General features: G+C 36.0%; 1 protein-coding gene across 7 annotated transcripts in view; it reads left to right on the top strand.

Moving 5' to 3' along the window:
* Positions 1–24757, top strand: part of Sox5 (SRY-box transcription factor 5) — a 936135-nt gene that overhangs the window by 294019 nt on the left and 617359 nt on the right. For all 7 annotated transcript variants that reach the window (XM_033766292.1, XM_010615329.2, XM_010615302.2 and 4 more), the window contains one exon: positions 23307–23373. The gene's annotated coding sequence lies outside the window, so the exon portion shown is untranslated. The remainder of the gene's footprint in view (positions 1–23306; positions 23374–24757) is intronic.

Here is a 24757-nt window from a genome sequence, read left to right as displayed (position 1 = left end):
TAAGTGTAAACTGGTAGATTAGACATTTCCAAGGGCTTGTTCAATGTGGAGTTTTTCAGGTGATTTCAGTTTAATGCAACCAGATAATTGTAGCTCCAGGGCTTAGTTAGGCTGTAAAGCTGCTAATCCAGACAATATTACCAGGTCACATGTTGTGCTTATAGGAGACACCTCTGCCTTTAATGGTCTTTCCCCATGCTGGTGATTTCTAGTTTCAAAGTTCTAGAAAAATGAGGCACACAAGGCCAAAATTAAGCCTGGAAAGAAAATGTCAGACTATGCAGTTTGGGGCGATAATGTGAAGCCTTACATCTTCTGACAATGATACAATTTGATATTTTTGTGATGTCAATTTCTGCTTCGTTTCTTATCATTGCTAAGGAAATTTAGTGGTGAGCTTGATAACTATGTTTTTTTGTTTTGTTGCCATGATATACTGTCAAAGCATCAGTGCTACAAGCTTTTAGAAAATAGTTTCATCAATTACTGCGGTAATTTGTAGGATTCTGCCTTTTGATAGGGTGTAGTAATGCACTCCCATATTTATTCTACTCAGAACCTCTTCTGAGCCACAATTGTAATGAAATGTTGAATAATGATCACGTTGGGATTCTGAAGATTATCACCTTTTTCTCTCAACCTGACCAAAATTTGATATTTCTATTGTAGTTAATGTAGCAACACATGCCTATAAATAACAAAAGCAAATCTACTCATTTACCAAACCTTTGTTTGCTCTTGTGGCCTACGCGCTACCGAACAGGTTGGAACTAAAGCAGCTTTGGGGAGTGGCAGTGTATATGTGCTTAAGCCTGTCTGTTCTGACTCGGAATGTTGGGGTAGGCAGAAGCCCTACTTCAGGGCACACTGTAATGTGCCACACATAAAATGGCAATTGGAAGTCTGGTGTGTCTAAAGTGAGGTTCAGGGTTTGAATGATTTAAGATATTTTGCATTGAAGAAGGTAGAAAAAAAGGTAGGAATTGGGAGATCAAGCAGTAGGGTTCGTTGTAGCATCACATATCAACTAATAAGGGTGAGATTGCTCAGGAAAGTGCCCAGCATAGGGTTTAACTCCCTGCAGATGAATGAGTGACTGAGTGAGTTGTCTTCTTCCTTCTTTGCTTCCCTGCCCTTTCTTTCTCCTACTCTCCTTTTGCCTCTCAACTTTCCATGGGAAGGAAAGGTACTATTTTACCCTGAAAGGGTCCTCATCCATAACCCATCATTCCCCCAGTAACATTACATTTTCCCAGAATATATGTATTAGTGTTCTGGCATTTATTATACTCAGTTCTCTCTTTCCTCTCCTTAAAGAAGTCTATAAATAAGGAAGTGGACAGTTTCCATTTGCCTCTTATTCTTGGTACCTGTATTCTAACTTGGTGAATGCTCCTCCTCCATTGAGGCAGTCAACAAGCGGATTGGTGTGCTGCATCTCAGCTACTGTGGCCCAGTGGGTCTCTGGGCTGTGAGGAGGATGAAAGTGCTTAGAGGACCTGCTTGCTATTCCATTCTTTTCCCCACCTTGATGACTCATTTGCAGTCTCAGCAACTGCCATTGTCCTCAGTGGTACAAATGTATGTGTGTGTTCTCCTGCACACTGTCCCAACAGAAATAAGAAAAAGATTGGGAGAAAAGAACGAAAGCAGGAAAGGACAGTGCTAAAGAAAAGGCAAGTGTTGTTCCTTTGTTTCTCAACACGAAGGGAATCTCATGTTCATTAAAAAATATATTTCTATTGTCTCTCTTCTCAATGAGAATTAAGATGGACTTATTTTTCATGCATTCTGATAATCACTGTGATCTGAAGTCATTCTTTTAAAGGAAATAACAAAACTTTTAAAGTTTACTTTTTACATATCACTTCCCTTAAATGTAATTATTATGTATAAGTTATTAAAAGATCATTGTTTGTACTTCATGCTGTGGAAAATTTATTGGAAATATCAGACAAAAGTAACCTAAAATGACTTTTGGAGCCTAGTTTTATAAACAATATATTTACATAAGAATAAGTAATTATATTAGATAATGCCATTAATGTCAAAATGAATTTACTTGATTTGCTTTGAAAAAAAGGAATAAACTACTTTAAATACTTTAATTGTTACATTACTTTTTTCTTGTCTGATTGCTTATGAAAAAAACAAATCTAAGAAAGCATTCCAGGCTTAGAGTTTATATTATTAAAAATTTAAATTACTTTGAAGGATAGTACCAAGCCAACTTTTAACTTCTGATTTTTGGAATGTTTATTATTATTATCCAAGAATCCTCATATATAAATTATATATGCTTTATTGACAACTTTGGTATTGGGCAAATAAAGCTTGCCCAGAATGAAGGTTCGTTTCATTCTGTATCACAGCACACCAGCCAGTTTAAAAATACTGCAGTGAGAAAGTGGTGTGCAGTTCCATGGACTCAGTGAGAGAGCACTGGCCTAACATGGGTGAGGCTTTGGATTCAGTTCCCTGCTCCACAAACAGAAGAACGCAAAATAAAAATTGCAGGGCATGGTAGCATAGTGATCTCTGAAGCTTTGGTTGGATAGGACTCAGGGTGCTGAGGAAGAGTTTAGAGGCTTTTCCTCTGGAAGTCTGCCTTTCCAGTGGTTCAGCTTGGCTTCCAGGGGAGGCCTAGAATTAATAAAACATTTATTCACACCCAACCGCGTACTAAAGTCAGAAAATACACAAGCCACTAGGAATTATACTCTAAATCAATTTCCAAAGAAAATAAATAATTTCTTGGCAGCTTCTCATTTCCAGTGGACATTTTTTCCTCAGTTCTTTCCCTAGTGATGTCCTGTTTTAGGCTTTTAGAGGAATTGCTAAGTGTTTCAGAGCCACTTTTTTTTTTTCTTTTGAGTTGTAGATATTGACCTTTTTTTGGGAGGGGGAAGTATTTGACCTTTCACTGAACTCTCAGTGTGTTTATTACTTTCACCTGCTTTAATGCCCTCATGACACTCTCCTTGAATAATTTAAAAATACAGACGAAAGTCCCTATGGTGAAAGGCTAAAAAATTCAAAACAAGAAATGGTGTCTGGTAAATGTCTCTTCTTGCCAACTAACTGTTTTGCAAACTTTTTCAAATCCACCTTCTTGCGTATATTTCTCCCTTAGTTTCCACTGCTGCTTTTCAAATCCTTCTATTAGAAGGAATCTATAACCAAATAGTCTGCGAACACAAATCCTGCAAAGACTCATCAACATGGTGGCAGCTACAGTGAATCAGAATTGAGCTTTCTGTGTTTCCAGGCCCAATTTCTTCCTTGTTAGCTTATAGCAATCTGGAATTTAGAAAAAAAAAAAAAATCCTGTGGAAATACTTGTTTCATCTTCACAATTTCTCTCATTTACATTTGATAACTTTATACTATGAAGTTATTGAAATTAACTTGATGATTCTTTGATTAATGAATTGTATTGGATCACCAACCAACACCTACCTCTCAGGTTTAGACACAGACTAGTGGATATGAGAAGATGGGTATAAATTTCATCATCTCAGTAAGCACTGTTATTTTATTGCTCTCAGACTAGACTATGCAAAGTTCTTATAAGTCACAATTTCCTAATGTTTGACTAATTTAAAGTATTGCATATATGTAGTCTTATTTTTTAAAAAAATTCAGTTGTATTACTTTTGATTACAAGAAATGGCCAGATTTGACTAAATATGGGAATTTAGATATAAATGAAAATTGTGTATCATTAACATATTAAAGCACTGTTCTAAATCTCAAGTTATAATGAAATACATAACGAAGTAACATACATAATTAAGGGTACTCTTATAAGAAGATAAATGTCTGCCTTTCTTTTTCCAGGTCTTGTTTATGAGATCCATTTGGCCACAATAATTCTATTACCCAGGGTAGAAAGCACATTTAAGCCGGCCTTTTCCAAGCTACTATTAATCTTGTATTAGTAGAGTTCAGATTAATGTAGGGTTGATGCTGTTGTTTTATGTGTTTCTCGTTTATTTGTTGGTCCTTTAGCTTTTAATAAACCAGAGATTTTTCGTTACGTATTTGAAGTCTGGCATTCTCAAGTAATGGGAATAAATATGAACCAAAAATAAATTTAGAAAACATAAAATTGTCTAATCTATGCCTTTGAGCTGCCAAGCTTTACTCATAAGATAGCTTTAAAGCCATCTTTCATGGGCTCTATGGTTGTATGAAGCTTGAAAAATTGTTTTCCAAGCCCACAGCAGAATACTGAGGCAAGTCATGAAGATAAAGGGCCATCTTCAGGTCCAAATGGAGTGAGACGATAACAGGGGATGAGATTAAAGCAAACTGCACAAAGACAAAACAGACCATAAAAATCAGATGCAAGTAGTGAAGATATAATAGATTGAGTCCCTTTAGTGTAATACAGGGTTGGTTGTCCTGAGCACTGCTAACATCTTGGGCTGGATAATTTTTGGAGTGTGTGTGTGTGTGTGTGTGTGTGTGTGTGTGTGTGTGTTGCTGGGGCATTGTGAATAAGGAAAGAAGTTGCCCTGTGCATTTTGGGATCATTACTGGTAATCCTAATTTCATCTGCTAGATGTTAGTAGCAATGTTGTCTCACTCCCATTACAACTGTGATAAAGAATATTTCCTTCATCTTTGCTGAAAGTCCCCTGAGGGCTGGTGAGAACCACTGGTGTAGCATTTAACAACTGTATAAACCTTGGTAATCTTTTAAAGTGTAATTGTGATACTTCTTATATAACTACAAGCCATTAAAAGATTATCATCTTTAACCTTTTCTCTTTGAAATGACAGGTAAATATGTGATATATTTCAAAAAGCTCAATATTATAGTGATTAGAATTTTTTAAAAAAATTCTCGCTTAGGAGGTAAATGTCAATTTCAGAAATTTAAGTATAAGGAATCCTTCATATTATTATGATATTGCAAAAAATATGAAATTTCATGAAAATTTTCCTTTATTTTACAGTAAAAGATTGCAAGTCTTCTGGCATGACCTCTTAAACTGATACTAAAATTATCCAGTTTCCTGAGCATTTATTATAGAGCAGCCTCAACACAATAAGAAGTCTGAGAAAGTTGGCCTTGCCTCCATGTTTAGATTTGGAGAGTCAAAACTAGATATGAATGAAGAGTCCATGAAACAAACAAAACTTTCCTGAAGAGAGTTCTTAATAATCTGTAGAGCAAGGTGTGCCTTTCTTGTATTCCTTTGACTGTTTTCCTAAATAAACATCATAACATAAATTTGGATCTTTGATCTGCTCATCTTGAGCATATTGCAAAAGAATGCTTATATTCCACAGTTTGTTCTCTCCAGGGATCGATTTAAAAATCTATCTGGTTATTTAATGCCAAATATGCATATAGGCCCTCTTTGTGCTGGCTCTACCACATCCAGATGGGAACAATAGCAAAGCCGACAGTTCCATCTATTCCAGTCTTATTTTGATTGTCCCAAATTGAGAGGACTCTCAAACCTTACTAATCAGTGTTTCCTTCAAGTAGACCCAGGTTTGGAAGAACAACTTTTTGGGACATTGGCTGCTTGTCTGAGGTTTACTGAATTGAAAGTTTAAAGTTTGCTTATGCAAGGGAATGTTAAGCTTTGGTCTCTGAATTACCAAGATAAATTAACTTTTCCACATGGCATGTGTGTAGTTATTATTTGACTTCCACAGTCCTGTAATCTGTCCTTGTGTTTTCTAAATATAATTTTAGTTAATCATATATTGTCTATTAATTTTTCTTTATATTTGTTTTGTTTTCATAACTGTCCACCTTTAAATTTTTTTATTTTTACTGTTGATTAAATTTTCTTAGTGTTGTTATGTAATTTTATTACTACTCATTATTATATTGCTTAGTATGTGCTTTAAAGAAATTTTTATCTTTATTACAATCTCTGCATTTATTTTAAACATTGTTCATTTTACTCATTTCTTTCATGTATTACTTTGTATTTTTCTATTGGTTTTCACATTTTAATCTTTCATAATGAGGCTGTGCATAAAAGGAACAGCTGTGAAATCTGTGCTCTGAGAAAAAATTTTCTGAATATTTTACTTACCCCCCCAGCCTCTTCTGAAAATTCAGTTATCAAAAACTTAGCTGACTGCAGGAGGCAGGCAGAAGTGGTGAAGACGAGGACAGGTATGGGACAGGTCTATTGCTACCACATGGCTGGGCAGGCATAACATTGACAGATCTTCCAAGGTTAAAAAAAAGTCGCAAAAATGGATAGGACGGTATATGAATTCTCTCAATTTCTAAAGATAGGAAAATTCTTTTTAAAAAGTTTATAGGATATATATAGGCCACACAGAACATCACGACTGGTATACTGAGAGCTGAGCAGGGGTAGTTAAAACCAGGTTTTGTATATTTTCACCTAGGAAAATGCATTTAGCCTGTGGCATTATTAAATCATAAGGTTTCACTCTCATGAGGTCATACTTAGAACAGGAAATTGGCAATATTCGGCCTGATTTTCTGTCCCAGAGCACTTCTCTATCAGTTGTGTTGCTAATGATCAGGATTCTTCCCTATCCTAAGAATAAAGTTATTTTTAGGGGAACAGTGATAAGGGGAAAGAAAAAATATGAGAAAAGGAAAAAATGGAAACAAAGTCTTTGTAAATAAGGGAGGAGGAGGGGGTAAAGGGAGGGCAGGGGTATGGGGAAAAATGAAAACCAAGACCTGTCATGTAAAGGTACAAGATCCCAGTGATGAATGTAACTGTGCTGTATACTTCAAAAGTACCAATAAGCTCAATGAGGAAAAAAAAAAGAATAAATTTATTTTGTAATTTTATTTGAATCCTGAGAAAACAATATTAAGTATTAGATTTCTTTTCATGTCAAGAAATTTCCCTCTTGTCTTTACAGCCATTGTGGCCCTGTCTTATTCTTCTTCATAATTTTGCTTTTGGCACTACCTGTTGAACTTCTGTTAGATAGAAAGGAAGTTTCTGGAGTTATTCTCCAAATTATCGTCAGATTAAAAGGTGAACAAAATATTTTAAGAATTTTAAAGAATATTATATAAGTGGAATGTTGTATAACTAAAAAGATAAAAAAGGTATAGAATAAAGTAGAAAATAAGTAAGCCATTACTATTTTGGCCAAATGATGTGATATTGTTTATAGATAACAAGGCAAATAGAAAAAAAGAGAAACACAATGTGTCTGAAAGGCAGAATGAAATGGTCTGAGATGAATTATAGAAAGATTGACTTATAAAGTTGTTAAGAAAGATTGAAGAAAATTATGAAATTTAAAAATAATTGCCAATTTTATCATTGGTTGCTAGGTCCTAAAAATATTTTATTTTAGACCCCAAACTCTTCTAGGAAAAATAAAGAATAATCATAATGAACATAAATTGGTGGGTTTTTGAATACTTTAACGTATATTATATTTTTGGACACTTAAAACAGCCCTGTGGAAGTAATCAGGAGAATTAGCCCTGGGAAGAGTAAATTAGACTGGGAAGAGTAAATAATGTTTTTTAAGACACACATTTGGTTTTCACATGCCAGAAATACTACGTTAGCCTTTTTACTCCTAGTCTATCAGACCATTCCACCATTCTGCAGTATTATCATTGGGACATGGCGTAATCATATTAACCATAAAATGTACCTGGGAATTCCTTACTCTTTGTGAATCTGTGTGTAGAGATCCTATATGAGATTCTTGATAATTTACAATATGTCTTTCATTTCATTGTGGAGTTTATTTTTAATGTTGTTTTGGGTATACAAACAGCTAACGATAAACCTCTAACCTGTATTCACTATTGATGATGTAGTGTTTTCATTTTGTTGCACTATGTGCTTAAGAATATTTTTTTCCTTAGAGTTGACTTTGTGGTTGAGCTTATTAACATCTAAACCTTTCATATTAGGTTGGAGAGAAGTAAAAAAAAAAGAATAGTAGCAAAACTTAATTCTGTGAGGTTTGCTTGTTATATTCATTTGCAGAGTTTCCACTGATGGTTCTAAGTATGTGATTTGAAAACAGACAAGTGAGCTGTCAATAGGCTTTAAACATAAAGCATTGTGGTGGCTGTTGTTATAGGCTGGGATATATAGTAGGGAGATAGCGATAGAGAGCATTTGGCCACCAGGTACAGTGTTACAGTTAGATAAGAAGAGTAACTTCTGATGCTCTGTTGTGCAGATTTGCTCTGTAGATGACAGAAATACATTGGAGATTTCAGAATAGCTGCAACAGAAGATTTGGAATATTCTTGTGACAAAGAAATGGTAAATGTTCAAGGTGATATATATGCTAAGCAGTGTGTTTTGATCATTACACATGTGTACATGTATTGTGACATCAACTTGTACCTAAAATTTGTACATTTATCATTTGCCACTCAAAAATTTTTAAAAAATGTTCCAGATTGATCCTTTTCAGCTGTAACTTGGAGAACAAAGGCAGGGCTGTAAGCCCCTCTGAATAATGGCTCCCTTTACCTTACTGGTTCATCTCAACGCAAGAACTTCAACAGGAAGTCATGAAGGAAAAAGCTTCCTCTTTGTGCACCTTGTGGGTCAATGGCTTTGCTTTCTGAACCCTGCACTTTAGATACATGGGAAAGCTCCTGATTCGAATTCCACAAAGCCAAACAATGCAAAATGAAGGCTAGGTCAACTTTTTGTAGTCAGCAACTCCCTGAATTTTCAGTAGAATTTTTCCAATTTAGCAGGAAGGAACAAGAAATCAATATCATGACTACGTGCTTTTGCTATTGATACACTATTTATGTATATTTATATGAAAGTTACCAGGAGACCTCTGGAAATTATAAGATTTGAGCTTTATGCTGAGGCACAGTTCCTGTCTTCTGTGGCAATCGAGAACTGATCTAAGTGATTGCGTTCCTCTTGAGATATGGTTGCTTTGTTTTCCTGTGTTTCGATCATCTTCCAGTTTGAACCTTGCTGCTCGGAGTAAAAGTCCAATCCCATAATTTGTCCTTTTTCACTTCTTCTGTCCTGCTCTCTCTTTCCTCAGTGTCCCTCTCTGTCTTTCCCTGGGAATATACAGTGGATATTCCACGAATGAACCCTGTGCTTGGGGGATAATGCACTTGGGTGTGCTCTCTGTGCAATTCCCTGGCAGTCATAAATTAATTCAAAGTAGACAGGAACCGCAGAAAAAGAAAGTTCTGTCTTTCTCCCGGCCTCCCCCTCTTCTTTCTTTTTCTGCCGGTAAATAGCCAGTTCCTTTGTTCCTGGCTGCACTATTTCATTTCTGCCATCATTGTCCTCATTGTTCTCTGAAACAGGAGGGGTCTGGGCCAGGAGCAGCAAGGTCTCAGCTAATGACGGGAAGTCTTTAAAGTTTGCGCTGCATTTCATCTTCTCTGCGGGAGTTTTAGGACGTATCCTCTGTTTGATCCCCACCGCGCAACTTTGCTTCTAGTTAATTAACAGATCCCCCATTACACACTCTCATCTAGAAGCACATGGGAGGCCTATTGGGAGGTAATTCAAGGCCAATCTGAGTGATGGCAGGAATTAGAGAAATCAGTTGTTTTAGGGCTAATGTTCAGGAAATAAAGATGTCCCATTTTAGGGACATCATTTGACATTTTTTATTTTTTCCTCTTTTCTATTAAAAATCCAGAAAGATGAACTATTTTGTCCACAGAACCATATAATGACAATTCAGGACTGTTTATAACTGCTAGGAATCAAAAAAGAGGCAAAGAAAGACAGACAATATTATGAGATGTAGCGATGTTAACAAGAATTCTGCTCCCCGTTATTGCTAGCGGTCTCTTTCCTGCCTAGGCTATTAGCCAGGTCACAACTGTCCACAGCAACTTTTTCAGGGCTCATGAGGCAGAATAGCTGACAGGGACGTCTCAGTAGTGGCTCATTTTATAGCCAGGGCTACATCATACTTTGTTCTTGTGATGTAGCTTTTGTTCTAAGAGTCTCAAAGTGATTTACAAATAACAGGTCTCTGTATTAGGATCCTTTCTGCCTCTAGCTTCTTCCCATCTGAACATGGCAGAATAAAGGAAACTTACTCAGAGTTAGAAGGTGGCATATGAGGGCCAAGAAAAAAGCATGCACCTGTGTGACTGTTTTCCTGGATTGTAGGTACCTAATGTTTTGATGGCATTTGAAAGGGGAATGCCTGGTTGCATTTCTTATCCTTCTACAATTTCCCCAGCCCTATGAGCAATGACCCCCTTTATCTAATGAATTAGGAGCTACTCCTGCCTTGCAATCCTCAGTTCGACACTTGGCAATGAGAATCAAACCGGGGCTATTTAGTGCAGCAGTAAATGACCCGCCACATTAGCCCCCTGGTATGTTAAGCTATTAGGTTGTTTTACTGTTGTTAAAGTTACATTTGTTAGGTGGAGTTGCTGCCCTTCCGTACAAACTCAGCAGTGCCTGATGCTGGTGGAGACAGCACGTGTACAAAATGTGTGCCAGCCAAGATCCAAACGTTCAGGCAGTGTGGCTGCTCTGCAGTAAGGAGAATTGTCCTGTCTGCAAAGTCAGGAACATGGATTGTTATAACAAAAGTGGGTGAGGAAGAGAGAACCACTGGACAATCAGTTTTCATACTTTGCTGTGACAAAATTAATTGCATGGGCTTGATTAACCATTAATTTATAGCAGTTCTTGAGTGAACCACTAATTATCAGAGTGGGTAGAGAAAAAAGACCAGGGTTAGAGGGACCAGAGAGTGAAGCTGGTGTGGCCATCCATAGCAGGCTGGCAACTGCGGCACACACACTGGAGCTGGGCAGAAGCCTGAGGGATGGATTCTCAGGAGGACAAGAGATAAACCTTCACTGTGCTCAATGGTCTGTATATGGGTGGGGGTGTATATGGGTGGGGGAGGAGAGAAAAAAAAATGACAGACAGACAGACAGACACACACACACACACACACACACACACACACACACACACACACACACAGAATATTTCTGCAATGAAAGGAAAATGCCAGAACTATCTAGCTCCATGCAGCCAGCTTGCAGGGTTGAGTTGGCATTTGGTAACTTGGTAGCGGCTGCCAGTGTGTGTGTGTGGTGGGAGAAGAGGGAATAGACAACAAGAAAAACACATAGAGCTTAAAAAAAGATGTAAAATGATTCACTTCATGCCATATGGACAAAAATGTTGTCACAAAAATAAGGCCAAAAAATAGTGCCAGGTTAGACTTTTAGTTCAAAAACATATGTATAATCATCCCCATGAACATGAATTTTAATTAGTATTTTGATAGAGAGAAACCAGATATTTTTTTAACCTGCTCTGTTCTTGTTTTCTGTTCCTCTCCCAGTTTTAGCCTCCATTAAACATTCATATACTGTATGTTTTGTGTCTGCATGAGGAAAATGCCTTATCCCTGGATTGGTGGGAATGCAAACATCTTGGTTTTCTGTGGCATACAAAATATCTTCTCAGTGGAGCGTGCAAGCAGAAGCTTATCACAGGGAAATCTAGAGCTCTCTCTGAGACCCGGCACACCAGGGAAGGAAGGAAGCCATATGCCTTTCTCTTTGTCAGTGGAGGCATCTGTACCACTCGGTTCCCCACATCCACCCTTCACACCATCCACATCTTGTCTCTCTGGGATGCATTTTCAACATGCAGCGCCTTTCATATTTATGCACATTATGTGATAGGGCAGTTCCAGGGGAAAATTGAGGATTGTGACTATAGAAAAAATTTTAATGGCGCTTGTATCTTATTAATAAACATAATATGTGCTTGCCTTTTATCATTTACACTCTACACACTTGTGAAAAGGATTTGAAATGACAGTACTCCTCAGAAGATTCTGTGCTGAATCATTTGTCCTTAGCAAAGCTCTTTCCCACTTTCAATGAGGTGCTTCGATTAATGCCCTGCAGGTGATAATTAAATGATGATATAGCAAAATGCTTATATTAGCAATGATGTTGCTGCATAGGAGGCCATCCATGTCTCAGATATTTTATCCCTCTCAAGGAATATAGGTGAGTCATATATTTGTATTATAATTGACCTAAGTATATTTCTAAACTGGTATTAAAAATCAATCAATCCTTGGTGCAGAAGCATTCACCTAGTTTGTATTCTTCATTAGAATCTCCAGTCTTTTCCCTAAGCATTACCTCTGTTTCATTCCATTCCAAAGGTAAAGAGAAAATCAATAATGGTCTTAGTAAGGGTAAATTTTACCTCCCTTGTGGGCTTCCTTGGGGACTTTTCAGACTTCTATTAGTTTTCACAATGACTAACACAAGGAATTCTTTTTTTCTCTCCTCCCTTTTTCCCTTTAGTGATCTCTGGTTCCTTTAATTAGGAGTATTGTGTCTCATTGCACTTGTTGAGTTGGCATTTTCCTAGGGCTGCTGTGTGGCTCTGCTTGTGGCCCAAAGCCATTAGTCATCATTCCTGTAAGGGTTATGCCATAGTGTGCATCTGGAGTGTGCCCCATGCCTGATGTGTTAAAGGTTTGGTACTCACAGTAACAACATTGGGAAGAAATATTGTGGTAGAAATTTTAAGAGTCAACTTTTAGGTCATTGAACCCATGCCCTGGAAGGGGATTGCTCTTTGTTTTGCTCTTTCTCTTTCATGTCCTGGCTGTGAGATGAATAGATTTGCCATGTGTTGTCACTGTGATGTGCTGGTTCATTCCAGGCCCCAAATCAATGGGGCCAATGAGTTCTGGACTGACACCTCCAAAACCATGAGACAAAGTAAACCTTTCCTCTTTTTAAGCTGGATATCTCAGTACTAACAACAATAAAGAAGACTAACACGGGTGAAAACTATAGAATGGAATGTGTTAGTGCTCATGCCGTGGCCCGACACCAAAACTGGGATTCATGCCTGGCCCTTCCATGAAAACTCCAGGAAAGATGGTCCTGTCATTATCAACAAATTATTTCACTTTCTAAAGTGTAGACAAAAACCCTATTGCTGTACATTCCTGATTGCCTTCAGAACTCTAACTTTGGCTTATTTGGGCTGGAAGCTTGTCTTATGTTTTTGGTGTCAGATTTTCTGTTAGATACAGAAAATTCACTAATTCAACCAGCTTCTATTTTCAAGCCCCTAATATGAGTTATAAATCTGAGGGAACTTAAGGATTATTCTTTGCTACAGAAATATTTTTATATAGGATAGATATCTCTTGGCACTTCATTTTTTAAAACTTCCTGTGGGTTTAGATTAATTCAGGGTTTCAGGTGTATCTTGTAAAGAACAGAAAAATTTGGAGACATCCTAAAATGAATTTTCTATCCCTCACTTCAGTTACGATTATTTCAAAGTTTGTCTGTACACATAGATTTCTGTTCAAGATAGGAATAAATGTGACGTCTACCGAAAGCATCAAACAGTTCAGGTTCCTTGGCTCTGCTGAGAACCCCATAAAACTAACTCAAGCAGACTGAGGCAACTGTACCCACCAGTGGCTTTGTAAGAATTGTATTTGTAATAATTTATAAGACTCATATGATGATCCAGAGGAGGAGATGCAGCTCAATGGTAGAATGCTTAACTAGTACATAGGAGGCCCTGGTTTTAATCCCTAATATCATACACACGCAAAATATTCATGCAAGTTATAAATTTTAACATTATTTACAATTGTGAAATATTGCAAATAACCTAAATCTCCACTTACAACAAACCTGTTGAGCAAATTAAATTATGTCTATACAATGGAGTACCACATAGTAATAAAAAGTAATGAAGAAGATCTCTGTATACTAATATGGAGACATTTCCAGGATGCTCTATTAGGTGGGAAAAAATCTTCAAAGAGTGTCTACAGAATGCTATTGCTTGCATAAGAAAGAGGGGCAAGTAAGAATAAATACATGTGTTTACAAAAAGAAATGGAGGAAGGACAAGCTAGAATTAGTGAAAATGTGTCTAATGTGTGGCTATAAATACATACACCATATGTACACATATACTATATCAGTATTCTTACATACTGTATATGTATACATACACATATATTCATTCTTACATAGAGAATGAATAGAAGTCAGTCCAGAGTTTTGATTTTTGAACTATGCAAATATATATATATATTCAGAAAATGAAATTTAATTTGCAAAAATTGAGAGCATATCTATGACATTAGACAATAATGAGGAAGGAAAACCAAATATTATAATCAGTATTGAATGATACTTCAGGCCAATACTAAGGAACACAAACAAGTTCAGTTGAGAAAGCATTAAAAGATTTATACCTAGAGAATGTGTGTATTGTTGCTCCTTAAATTTTACTATTCCTCCTTAAATTTTATTTTCTTCAATCCCTGCAACTAACATGAATCCTTTCCCCCTGTTTTGGCAAGAGAAGAGAATAAATGGAACTGATAATCGTTTTCCCTACTTCTGCAATCATAATTTGAGTCAATGATGTGATTTCTTATCTTCTGTTTTTAGGAGAAGAGAATACAGAATCCATAAAATTATGTATCTGTTTGTAAGTCATTGTAATTATTAAAAACATAGAACATTGTAGGAAACATTACTTGCTTCCTAATGAGCCATATTGTTTTTTCTCTTTAATTTTTATTTACCACACCAACAATGTCAATAATGTACCATTTTCTACTAATGTGTAACCAGCTCCCTGAGAGCAAAACATACTTTTGGAGTTAACCCTTTTGGGAGTTATTAAAATTACTACCAGAAAATAAAAATATGACTATAGAAATAAAAAACTGAAAAATTTTAATTTATCCAACCTATGGGTTTTCTAGTGGCTCAACAGTATTAAAGAGCAAGTCAGAGATTTTTCTTATCTTCTGCCCTGGATATCTGTACTTTGTCGGGTTCTTATAAGCCTTACAAAAAATAAATATGTGACTGTATCATTGAAAAAATTGGCTTTTATTGAGCTTTTAAAAAATTATTGGGAGGGAGGAAAGCTGATTTTTGATGTTGGGTTCTTATGCAGGTATGGATTCATGTCTTAACTTCTGATCCTAGCTTTACTTGAGTAAAGAAAAAGAACGGAGTAGGTGTGTGTACAGTGAGGTTCATGTTCCTTGTTGTGTAGAATTTGTGTTTAGTTTAACCAAAATTTATTGGCACCTATTGTGTGTCTAATATTTGACAAATTCCTTTTATCCAATGATCTTCTAATTAAAAAAGATTTCACACAGGGCAAATCAGTCTGAGAATTAAACACTAAAGATAGAAAGCTAGAGGATGACTGGAATAAGACAGTGGTGCACAGAGTGAGTACTGTTTGTGTTTCTGATGGCACTGAAAGGAATTTATTAGGCAAGAATAGCCTTTTGGGGGGTAAGGTTCTAATTATGAAATAAGTCAATGATCATAATATTAGAGTTGTACCATTAATTTATTGGTTCTTTTCCTATGCAGTGATATAGTGGGAAAAAAATAAAGTGGAAACATCAGTTTCTTATATCAAAAGCTATGAAATATAATTGCCCCCAGCCAAAGTAAGAAAGATCTGGAATTTTTAAAAAATGTGGATATATAGAATAAATATGCAGCCCTCCTGATAATGTTGGCTGATGAGATGAAATTCGCCAACTGTAATTTTGGCACAGAGAGACACACACAGTGCCTGCATACGCTCACTTACACACACACACACACACACACACACACACACACACACAGACACACTCACAATATCCTTAATCATTTGCTGTCTTATTTACATTTCATTTGCTAGAGTAAATTCTATCATTTGAACTTTTAAAAATATATTTCAGTATTATTTAAGCAAAATAAAGAATAATGTGATTGGCTTTAAAATAGCTTATTAGCATTCAAATACTCTCTAGATAAATTATGTAAAAAAAAAAATACTGTTTCAGCTTCCGAATGGAGGCTTTGCTCTAAGTAATCGAAATTGCTTTACTTGTGCAGAGCAGTATTAAAAGCCTTGTCTACTGAGTGAAGCAGCAGGACTGAGGCAGCCTTGTCCCCTCATTAGATGATCTTGCAGGCACTGTTTGTCATCCTGGGTTGCCAAGCTCAGTGTAACAGTAGTGCTGGCTCAAACTAATGGTAATTCATTATGACACACTATGTCCTTCCAGTGCAACAACAATGGGAAGCCGGTGGGGCATCTGTCTACCACTGATACTTCTTTATGTCATTCCTTCCCACTGTAGTTCAAGCAGCCACCTTTGCATAAACCTTCCAACTCCTTTAGCTAACCCGTGGTTGGGGATGCAACCAGACTGGGGAACTGCCTCCTGTTCTCTGCAACTAATGTGACATAAAGAGATCATCTGACAAGAAGCCAGTTCACTCTGGCCATTCTCTAAAAGAAGCAAAGTGCATGCATGTATTTATGTGTGTACATTGCTAGGGCTTCTTTTTGGAATGCAAATACCTCACCTATCTCTGCTCATGGGGAAATATTCATAGGAAATATTGAGATAAAACGTTTACAAATATGTTCTAAACCCCAAAGATAATGACGATTTTTCTGACTATATGAGTTCGGTTATTCAACACATTTTGAAGAGACTTCATGATCCATGATTTTTGCTCTTCAGCTTGTGACTTTTGTATTTACAAGGACAGGCTGAATGTTAGAACTGATGCAAGAGTTCTAGCAGCAATGCAATTGGACACATTCTTCTAGCAACTCTAAATTGTATGTTTGTATCAATTTATTATCTTGATTCCAATAATTGCTTTTATCCATGGAAGAGTGATCAATGTTACCCATGAAAGGATGTCTAAAATAATATCTGGCAGTGGCTATTTTTGTGAATCTTTGAACTAACCACAGATGTAGAAAACAGTTGTGTGTATTGACACAGTGTTGCAAGTGGTGGTGCTTAGTGGGCATGTGGTCCAGGACAGTTGTATGGCCCACTGTTTTCCCAAGGCTGAGCCTGATCTCTCTGTGGGATGCCTACTCCAAGCGCTACGGGCATGGTGTGATTGTAACAATGTGAAAAGCTTGCCTCCCACACACCATTTACTGTTGGAAATTTCACAATTAGATTTTTTCATTTGGGTTACATATAAAAAACTTTTCTTAGCATAATCTAATTGCTTAAAAGGGCTAATAGATTATAATTTCTTATAAATAATTATTTATTAAATCATTTATCTGATGTTTATACTTGGTAACACGAGTCTCTCCTAAAAGTCCTCAGTTCAGAACAAGTGAACATTGTCTCCCTTCCCAAAGTTCTTGAATAAAATATATTTTATTTTGTTTTTGGAACTGTGGATTGAGCATAGGTCTTGCAGCATCCTAAATCTAGACTACACTGAATTGTGCTCTTAGACCCTGCGTGGTAGTCTTTTACATGCATCATGGTAGTCTTTTACAAGTCCTGGCTGAATACCTGCTTTCTTTATCACCTCTGCCTCACTCATATTTAGTCTTCACAGTTTCAGTGAATAGAGACTCCATTCTTCTATTTGCTCATTCCAGACACCTTTGAGTCACTTATATCCCTGTTCAGTGCATTAGCAAATCCTCTCCGCACAAAAATATTTAAGGTATTCTCAATTCCCCATTGCCGCTGTGGCTCAAGATATTCTAAATGATTGTCTGGAGTGGTTGGGAGGAAAGAGCGTTGTTGACCCAACATGCCAATAGCAACCCTATTAACTAATATTAAACCTGCTAAAACCTGTCTTTTGATTTTCTGCTTTTACACAAACCCTTAAAATGAATTCTCATTTTCCTAAGAACAAAAGTCAGCAGCAGTGGCCTATGAGGCAAGACACAACATGAGCCTGTGTCCCTCACCTGGTCTCATTTCTTGTTGCTCTCAGGTTACTCACTGCATGGCAACCATTCTGAAAATACAGTCATGCCATCCTTCTGTTCCTTCTGCCTGGAAAGTTCTTTTCTCAGTTTATACAAATCACTTCTTAATACCTTTCTCATATATCTACCTCCTCTCTCACCCCACTGAAAATCACAGCTCCTCCTCTCAGATTTCTGTCCACAAGCTGTTTTGTCTCTGAAGCACTTAATCTTATCTGATGCTTTATATTGTATTCTTGTCTTTCTTCACTTCCAGTTTGGGAGATTTTTGTGTATTTTGTTCCTGCTATGACGACATTATTTGGAAAGGTATCTGAGATATATGCGGTGCTTAGTAACTTTTGTAATGAATGAGTTTAAGTTTCTAACAGCCTTTGGTAGTAGTTTCACATGAAAGAACTAGAGATTTTAAAGCAGAGAATCTAATAGATTTGTTTAGAGACACTTCTAACCATCCCAGTTAAGACAAGAATTTGTCCAAGTTCTCACAAATGCATTTATTCAGTCATCTACTAAGTATTTATTAAACTCCTATTTTAAGTCAGACTCTGTTTTAAATGCTGGAAGTAAAGCAGTGGGCAAAACAGGCAAAATCATAAAACCAACTAGTTTTAGAGATAAAAAGTTCTATATAGAAAACTAAAGCCAATGAAGAAGATGCAATGATAGACTGGTTAAAGGCCTCCTCCAGTTCTCTTATATTTTTCTGTAACTTGACCAGCAAATTTTTATATTAGTAACAGTTACTTGATTCAGTACATTAGCAAACACTAGAACACAGAATGGGAGAAATGATACATGGACATATCTTGAAGAGATCTGTAAGATCTAATGGAAAGATAATGGATTTTTAAGTCAAACACTCCTGCGTGGAAAGTCCATGTTTACCCCCTGTTAACAATTTGACAGTAGGCAACTAAGTTCAACTCAGTAACTTCATTTTTTCATGACCTTAATAAAGTATGCATCATAGGGTTCCTGTGAAGCAAAAAGGCAGTGGATAGAGTGTCTGACCCAGAAGTCATTAAGTGGTATTTTACAGACTTTTGTCTGCTACCCCGGTAGCTGCTCTTGAGGTGGTGACCCTGTAGATTATTATTATTAGTGTGCTCTAGAAGGACACTGGGCTCTCTGGCGGATACCCCTTGTCAGCCATTTGGACTCATTCCCCCCCTTTTTTTTAACTATCAGTAATTTAAAATAAACACATTGGTACATAGACTCTTCTTGTTTTTTGAATTATTTCCTATGGACATATTCTCAGAAATTAAATTACATACCCTTAAGAACGTGGGTAAAATTACTATGGTAGCACATATGATGAAATAGATTTTCCAAGATTTGCACTATTTTCAACTTCCAGCAGCCATGTATGTGAGGCTCCACGCCCCTTCCTTTCTCCTGTGATATAATATAATAAAAGTCTATGGTCATTTGATGAGATCCATCATTGAAAACCTTCATCTGTTTGCTCTCTGAAATGGGGAGAAGTTCCTCAGTATCCCTTAAATGAGGCTTCACTGAGAAGGTAGAATTTTTGAATTGAGTCATGAGGAAGAGTGGGCAGAGAAGAAAGGCAGAATATTCTCAAGTTGTTTCATTATTAGGGTTTAGGCTTGGAACAGGAGACCAGCTAAGGGAGGTATCATAGTAGTCAAGGTGAAAAGAACAAGGGCACAGAGCCAGCTGGGCAAGAGCTATGGAGAGGAGGGCACAGCTACGAGGTGGGATAAACACCTGTCGGGGTCAGTTAGATGTAGCAAGAGTGAGGAGCGTCTCCCTTCAGGCTTAGCTTAGGACATTTTATTGGAGAGTTACAAATCATGTAAATCGTTTTTGTTTCTTTTAACATTTTTTTAATTCAGTTAAATTAAAAACCTGAGTTACAGCAAGCAATTCAGTACTTTTCCTTTGGGAAAACTGTTTCTTCATTCTTTGCTACCTTGATGGCGTTTGACACAACTCTGACCAAGTCGAAAGCCTCATTGTGCTGGCTGCTGTGAGTGACAGAGAAGGAAGGAAAGCCCAGATCTCCCAATATGAATGTGAAAATATCTTTCCTGAGGTCACTTCACTTTTCCCATTGAAAACTAACTAAAAGTTCATTAAAATGCCTGTGATTCCTTAAGTATGAAAAATTATGAATAGCACAATGATCTCACATTGATAGAGCACCTACAATGTGTAGTCTTGTACTTGCTATACATTAACTCATGTAATTCTATTAAAAGTTCTATATGACAGGGCATGAATTTTTATAATCCCATGGAACAGGTGAGAAAAAGGAGGGACAGAGACTCTAAGTAACTTTCCTATAGTCACATTTACATGCTGAAGCTAGGATAGCCCGAATAACCAATTCTTGATAGAGGAGATATGGTATTTTTATTTACCTAACTTAAACCACAATACTAACAGTGGAAATTTTTTTTTCCCATGAAGGTAGAATTTACTTGCACTTATTCACAACTTCTTTTGAACAAAGGTTATTAAGCTTCTATCATTTATTTCATAATTATTTCATTAGTTTAATTAATAGAATATTAGGTGGGAGAAGACTAGAAGTCACCTCTCTAATTGCATGTTTGTTTGTTTGTTTGTTTCTCTGACACCATTCCCAGAGCTGAAGCTATTAGTGACCCCACATTCCTGAGCCACTTATTAACATAACAAAGACATACCTATCACTCAGGTGATTTTAAGGATTTTTAAAGTTCTGTGACAGAAACCAGGGACAAAAGATTGAGATTTAAAAAAAAAATCATGCTAAAACTATGTTTTATTCTATTGATTTATCTTGGCATCTTTCGTAATAGTCAATTGACAGTGAATATATTTGTTTATTTCTATAATCTTAATTCTGCACTGTTGAAGCTGATGTGTATCCTTGTGCTAGTATAACACTCTTTCAATTATTGTAGTAGTGTCAGTTTTACCATGGGGGAAAAAAGCATCTTCCAAACTTGCTCTTCTTTTCCAGGATTGTTGTACCTAAATCACTTACATTTCCATATTTTACAATCAGCTTGTCAGTTTCTACAGAAAATCCAACTAGGTCTTTGATAAAGAAATTGTATTGCATCTAGATGAACTAGGAAAAATTATCATTGTTAAGAATAAATGTTTGGATCCATGAATATGGGATGTCTTTTCATTTTAGATATTTAAAAATTTTTTCAATGATGTTTTTATTTTGTAATTTACAGATCTTCCACCCCATTATTAAATTTATACTTAAGTGTTTTATTCTTTTGCATGCTATTATTAGTGGAATTATATTCTTGATTTCATTTTTAGAATTATTGTTAGTCTATAGAAGTATGATTGTTGTTTGTATAGAGATCAGCTACCCTAGACATTACTGAACTTGGTCATTATTTCATATAGTATTTTAATGAATTTGTTAAGATTTTGGAAACAGAAATGCTGCTTTGAACAATAAAAGTAATTTTACTTCTTTCCAGTTAGGGTGTCTCTTATTTCTTTATTATTTTTATCAAACTTGACTTTAACCTCCAGGACAGTGCTGTAGGCAGGCATTTTGTCTTATTCCCAATCTTAGGGAAAAAGCAGTCAGTCTTGACAATGAAGTATTACATCTATTTTTCATAGATGCTTTTGAATAGTTTGAGGGAGTAACCTTTGCTGGCTACTTGGTTAGGTGTGATTGTGTCATATGACTGTGTCCTTGCTTTTACTAATAAAGTTTTGCATTATTTTGTGTCTAAATATGAAGGAAGGGGCCGGGGATTTAGCTCAGTGGCGCCGCTGCCTGCTTCACAAGAGTAAGGTCCCGAGTTTGATCCCTTGTACCAAAACAAACAAAGAAACAAACACAAAGGAAGAACCCTAGAATAAACCTCACTTGACTGTGATGTATACTTTTTTTATAGTTTATGTAACTTAAAAGAATTTAGGTATTCCACAAATCACACAAAATTAAGTCTGTTCTAAATGAAAATAGTTATAATAATCAGTAATTGAAAGTTGCAAACTTCATCTGTTTCTTGATCTCCTCTAGGTTGGTAGACCAGATTCCTAGTAGTAGCATTCTAATAATCTGAAAGTATCATTTAAAAATATTGAATATGTAATCTATTTGATAGTATAGGCTCATTTTAGGGCAAAATGATTGTATGATTTTCATTACTCAGTTTTTATAATCCTGTTACATGATCTCAAATATCATTAATAAATGCTTTAACATCTTGAAATTATATAATTTAGTCATTCAAAGTGGTTTGCTTAAAAGTAAAGAATGATGTCATTTTCCATATAATTGTTGCATATTCACAAATACTAAAATCATAATAAAATTTTTACATGGTTTGAAAATATTTTGGGTATTTTGATTCATGACAAGTTTATCACATTGCTTTATAGTTTGGAAAAATAATATAGTTTAGGAAGGTAGATGAATTTTCAGAGACTCACGCCTTTCTCTCCTGGCACCATCAATTGGATTCTATCTTCATGACAGTGGAACATGGTGCTAATTAAATGACTGATATAAGTAGGGTATTTTTGTTTTTATTTTGCTCTGTTATTGTTGCTTTTAATTTAGAGATTGTAAAATGAATCTGTAAGCTATTATTTCCTATACTGAGTGTCCTTGTACAATGTAGTTTCTTAGTATCCAGTGCAGTGTAGCACTGTGCTTCGCTAAGTGCCAGCAGAGAGGTATTTAATAAATTTTAGTGCCCATTGGAATGTTTCCTGTAATATACTTAAGCTATAATAATGTTGCATTACAATTATATTTTAAGTTAATCATGATGGATTACAGAACTATCTAGGGACTATATAATTGTCTATCTCAATAAAATCAAGCCCAGGATCACCAGGATATGTGTGTGTGTGTACATACATGCACATACTCATATTACTGAATTAATAGTATAAATATTTTTGGTGATTTAATTGATGTGGCTCCAAAATACCTGCTTCACATCTTTACATATCTGCTAGCTCTATATTTTGAAATCCCATTAGTAAAAGTGTACTTTTTATTTTTATGTTTTTTCCTCATTGAGTTTATTGGTACATTTTAAGTATACAGTGCAGTTACATTCATCATTGGGATCTTGTGCCTTTACATAACAGGCCATGGTTCTCATTTTTTGGGCAGGGACAAAAGTGTACTTTTTATTTTTATGTTTTTTCCTCATTGAGTTTATTGGTACATTTTAAGTATACAGTGCAGTTACATTCATCATTGGGATCTTGTGCCTTTACATAACAGGCCATGGTTCTCATTTTTTGGGCAGGGACAAAAGTGTACTTTTTAGATGTTCCCTGGTTCATTCACTGGCTGTTAACTGGCCTAGTCATACTGCCATTTGACATTGTTATATATCTATGAATCTGGTCTTGAAAAAAGGTGATTACAATGAAATTCCTTGATATTCCTTCATAAGTGTTATATTTGAAATCTTGTTTTACTTTATTTGTGATGTTTATTTTTTACCTGAGTATTCTGAAATTACTTTCATTTTATGCTGAATAATTTTCTTTCTTTTCTTTTTAAAGCATTAAAAGACGTAGATAATATCAAGAACAGAAGGAGTGGGAGAGATTGGACTGGGAAGCTGACCAGGTCAGGACATTTGCATTATCATTTGCTGATCATTATTTTGCTGCTCCCTTTATAGTTCTCAAATCTTCTGTAACTTGTTTATTTCTTAAATGTTTTTCTTTGCGGGGGTATGTCTTCAGGTGTGCAGATTATGACTAATGATTTTATACCATAAACCCAGCCTCTGGGTGTACTCTTTTTAGGATTTGAAGATGCAAAGTAATTTAAACCAATTTTCAAAAGTAGAAGAAAATTTTTACCTAATAAGATAGTACACAATTACTCTGATTTCTGTTCCTTATGTATAGTGTTTTAAAATGAACTTCTTGATGATTTTCTGAGTATCAAATCCTTAAAATATGTAAAATGTTAATAATTGTGCAATTGTAGTGGGTGAGCCCTTGGGTCATAGCAGTCAAGTTTCCTTTCTTCTCTGCTGTATACTCTACGTTCATGTCTATCTCTAAAAGCTCTTGACACTTTTCAGAGTCACTCTGTTTGCTAGCAATAATTTTAACTGCTGAATGTTGGCCATCATGTATAAAATGAAGGTTAATTAAAAGAGACAATATTTATGCGATGGAAAGATCCAGGGTCTCCTAGGGGCAAGTCATTGTGGAAGATTTGCTGTTGCTTGCTCTCCTCTGTAAAATGGAGCTGTGCTGGCCTTCACCCTGACTGCTGCTGGGAGTGTGGCTGGTGGTTTTGTCTTCACTGCTGATCCTCTTGGCTGTCTTGAATGGAGATTACAACTGTTACTACCGGGGTTTAGGTATTCATAGAAGACTCAGGGGTTTTCTCTTGTTTGGGATACACTAGAATTCCTGCTTCTGCAACTTCAGTGGGGTTTGTCTTAGTACCTCTCTCTCTCCACATCTCTGATAGGGCAACTACCTGTTGAGTTTGCAGGTTCCCTTCCACAGAGAAACCAATGTCTCTGTTCTCCACTCTGCTCAAATCTCTTTGAGTAAAATGACTCACTCAGACAGGAATCATGGTTTGACTCTGCTGCATAGATCCTTCAGAGATTCTGTTACTTTCTAGCATGAGCATTACACATTAGAGATAGTTTTGTTGGCACATACCTTTTAGGGAACATTATGTCCAGTTAACAGAAAGATTACTCTGAATATATTTTGATGCAGTAAGTAAGCTCAAGAATTTCCTTAGTTTAATTAGGAAAAAAGTTCTAATTTGGATTGCACTGAGACCTTTAAGATTTCTTTCTAGTGTTATTATTCTGGAGAAGTTTGCTAATGTTAAAAAAGTAGTTATCCATTCATTAACTCCTTTATTCATGCATATAAGGAAAGTTCTATTGCTCTAGAGGTTTAATTCCAATGCAAGATAACATAAAGTGAAGAGTTTCATATGTGTGTGTGTGTGTGTGTGTGTGTGTATATAT

Source organism: Fukomys damarensis, unplaced genomic scaffold (genome assembly GCF_012274545.1).
Source record: "Fukomys damarensis isolate Sample0158 unplaced genomic scaffold, DMR_v1.0_HiC HiC_scaffold_19, whole genome shotgun sequence".
Classification (NCBI taxonomy): Eukaryota; Metazoa; Chordata; class Mammalia; order Rodentia; family Bathyergidae; genus Fukomys; species Fukomys damarensis.
The sequence above is the reverse complement of the archived record's forward strand: the minus strand, read 5'-3'. Positions and strand labels throughout refer to the sequence as shown.